At 39.7% G+C, this 3,925-nt stretch overlaps 1 protein-coding gene across 1 annotated transcript in view; it reads right to left on the reverse strand.

The window, feature by feature from the left end:
• The window catches only part of grm5b (glutamate receptor, metabotropic 5b), an 89,564-nt gene extending 88,872 nt beyond the window's left edge, over positions 1-692 (reverse strand). The window contains exon 1 of the mRNA XM_014007995.1: positions 564-692. The gene's annotated coding sequence lies outside the window, so the exon portion shown is untranslated. The remainder of the gene's footprint in view (positions 1-563) is intronic.
• Positions 693-3,925: the final 3,233 nt, after the last annotated feature.

Genomic DNA, 3,925 nt, shown 5'->3' on the forward strand with positions numbered 1-3,925 from the left:
GTTTCATAGCAGTCACAAAAGAGCCATTAACCTATACAGCTTCATTTCGCCTAAAAGAGCCACAGAGATTAAATCATTAAGGATAAAAAATCAATGCAGAGCTAATGAGAACATCCCACGCCCCTCACCAGCATGAGGGAAACTCTGACTGCTGCCTCCACAAACCAAGGGCTTTATTTTAGACTCTGCAAGGAGGGAAATAACAGAAGTATGAATATCTGATGTCATTGAACTTTTCCACTATATACTGTCCTAATATATCTAACCCTTTATAAGAAAAGAGTGCTCTCATGAACATGCTAAAATTACTTTTTTTTCTGTTTTGAAAGATTAAAAATAGCATCACAAATGATCAGTCTCTCAGTGACCTAACTGTTCCACCTTTTATGTGATGAGTTACAAACGGGTCATTTGAGTAAGCATATTGTTGCTCTTTTTGAGCATTCATCTCCTCAGAAGAATTCAGCTGGATGTGGACAAATAAAAGCTCATGTTTTTTTCCATCGTCCAGCCGTATCAATAAAAAAAATACCTCTCCGGACGCAGAAGCTAGAGTCACATACCTTTGCTTGCAGGGGTGAATCCTCCCGGAGAAACACAGCATCCCTCACAGCATCATGCTTGTGGTGGTTAATCTACTTTTTCACTATGGCAACAAATGTCTCGCCCTCCCTCCTCTCTCTCTCTCTCTCTGTCTCTCTCTCTGTCTTTCTCTCTCTCGCCCTCTTTTTCTGTCTGTGTCTCTCTGCTCCGATGAAGAGGCTCCCCCCGGTCCGCCTCTTGCTCCTCTATCTCACTTCACACCTACCTCCAAGATACCATCTGGAGATGAATGCTGATGGAGTGAAGCCTGCAGAGAGGGCGAGGGAGAGATGGAGATGGGTCCATGGGATGGAAGGAGCTTTAGAGCTTGGCCATGACAAGGCTTGGATTAATTTGTCAGCCAAATGCATTTGGGATTAGTAGACCATTAAAAGAGCATAGACATCCTGTGCTGTCTCTCTCGCTCACACACACAGACACACACACAGACGCACACGTTCACCCACAGCCTTCTCATGCACACACACGAATGCTGGACATGGCTTTAGTGGTGGCCTTAAACCTGATCTCTGGCTCTAAACATATTTTGACACAGGATGACTGAAAAATAAAGCAGCCTTTGGACGCATAAACGGTCTTTAGCTTTCAAACCAGTGTTTGCCTGCTTGGAGGTTGTAAAGCATATTCAGCGTTTTATGTCTCTGAGAACCAAAACAACAACAAAAAAAGGAGCAAATTCAGTTGGAACTGAACCACCAATGAGCACAAAGGATAATGTCCCCTGAGCCTTCAGTCTCTCAAGCTGCTTTTTTTGTTTGTTTGTTCATAAAAGAAGCTTTCTGGTTCACATTCAAGCTCCAGTCGTGTTCAAAACAGACAATGCCGTTTGCTCTGTGGTGAACCCACGTATTTCAGCACAACTGCCACATCAAGTCGGTGTGGAGCTGAAAGTGTGCTGAAATTCACCGCATGTCCGCTCTGACACTAAAAAGTTGAGTGACTTTATGTGAACACTATCATTACTTCCTGTCATGTGTTTAGATGCGAGCTGGCTCACATCGTCCAATGACTGCAGTGAGTTTGACTGATCTTGTATTCTGAGAGGTCAAATCAAATTTTAAGTTTAAGTTTAAGAACTTTTGCATTTTTCCAGTTAAAATTTAAGGTAGGCCTAAGTGCTTCTGGAGCTTTACATGTTTTAAATATACAACAACTTAGAACTTCTGTTTCTCCAAAATTCATTGACTATTAAAAGACCATAGACATCTATGTTTGTCCTTTCACTACAATGTTTAAAAAATAACTAAACAAAATCTATGTTTACTTTTTTTAAAATCAAAAATTCTAATTCTTTTGTCCCGTTAACTTCAACTTGACAATTTTGAGCCGCACATTAAAAAGTTTGGACACCACTGCTTTAAACTAATGTAATTTTTCTGGGGGAGGAAAAAAAAAGAGAGACTTTTGTTTTGCGTACAGTTTACAGAAGGCTTCATGTAAGAGCAGAGTTTAGTGGTTTGAGAAAAAGCTGATGACTCTGTTTTGGCTTCAGCATTTTAGATGCAAAAGTGGGAGATTTTGCTTTATTTTTTCTTTATTCCAGTTTATGCTTCCTCCCACCAGCTCAAGTTGTCTCTTCTGAAGAATTGTTTATTAATATTTTCTTGTGTTCACCTTTGGACATCACTCAGTATGGAGGCAGATATTTCTCATTTGTTCATTTACTTTTTCAGAAACCCAACACTTGCCAGTTGTGAGCAGGCCCTTCAGATTCTGCTCATTAAAACAGAAGCTTGTTGATTAGCATCCAGTTTGTAAGTACAGAGGTAGGTGTGTGTGTGTGTGCTTACACGCTGAAACACACAGCTCTAACAATGCCGTTGTCACTCAGCTGATTCTGCCACATTGTCTTGCTGTTTGTAATTACACATCGATCACATCGAGCCACCTCGGTTCAATCTGCATGAATGACCAAAGCGAAACGACTTAACAAAGATGTTCTTTCTTGTGCTGATATTGAAGGACCAATGCCTGACAATAACTGCTGTCTTTGTAAACACTTCAGCAACCTTCAAAGCGCACGTCAACCAACAAGCCAGTTTTTATTTATTTAAATACCATTGCTGTTACAGATGTCTATGTTGTGTATGTTTGTTTTTGTTTTCACATGATAGCTACATGTCTAAATTTACTCAAAAAAAGTGGTCACTCAAGTAGGTTTACAAAATCTGAATATTTCATCCAAAGATAACAGCATCAGTGAATTTATTTAGATAAGAAGTGTTAGGATTGTATGTGTGGAGTGACTGAAACAAATTATTTGCTTTGACAATGTACATCTGTTTTATTATCTTTGAAAAAAAACTTATCTTGTTGCCAAAGGTTATGTTCACTCCTCCAACTGACAGGATCTGAATGTGTAATTAATTACAGCTTGAATCATGTTTGTTGTGTATAATATTTGCTTTTAAGCAAAGTGATCGATTGCCAGAAATTCCATCTTGTTTCATGTTTCTTTTGGCACTGATCCAGACCATGTTGAGTTTTAACTTTTGACTGATGACCATGATTAGTGATCATTTTAATGCACCACTTATAAACTGACAGTCTGTTATGGATTACAGGATATAAATGTCTACGTACCAGATGCGTGCAACAGATTAGACTTTTTTTAAGGCATCTAGTTTTCAAATGTAAACTTTGTAGGTTTTATCTTCTGCACTTAGATGGAGTATAATCCCTCCATCTATTTATGCATATGCTCAACAGGTTTACATCAGTCCCACCATTCTTCAACTGGAAAGAGATGAAGGCTGAGTCCAAATTCGGGGCTGCATGCTTCAAACGTGGGCCAGGTCCTTTACCAATCATGAAGACTGGAAGAAAGTGGTTGTGGACGGTCTGATGTTCAGTGTTCTCTCCACTATTCTATAATATCCTCAGTCCAGGTCAGCATTTCCTCACCCAATCCAAGCACAGCCTGGGACAGGGAACATTTTCTTTTTGTGAGTTACTAAACAGTTTGCCAGAAACTCCTCATGGAAAATTGAAAGTTGTTCTTCATGGGCTTCTGGACACCCTGTAACTATCAACTGCTTTTGGATTCCTCTGGGAAAGCCAGGTCCTGAAGATCTCCTTGATAGATGGATAGATAAATGGTTATGGTGAGTGAAGATGGATTAAGAACCCATTTGAGTGGGGACTTGGTAGGTAGATAGGTCAGTCGGACGGACGGATGGACGGACTGACAGACTTTGTCTTTAACACAGCACATAAAACAAACATGGCCTCCATTGACAGACACAATTGCAAAATTGATCATCAACCTTTGGATTAAATTTGTTTTAAAGGGATCCATGATTAGTTGTAACATTAGACTTTA

This window comes from Austrofundulus limnaeus, unplaced genomic scaffold (assembly GCF_001266775.1).
Source record: "Austrofundulus limnaeus strain Quisiro unplaced genomic scaffold, Austrofundulus_limnaeus-1.0 Scaffold46, whole genome shotgun sequence".
Taxonomy (NCBI): Eukaryota; Metazoa; Chordata; class Actinopteri; order Cyprinodontiformes; family Rivulidae; genus Austrofundulus; species Austrofundulus limnaeus.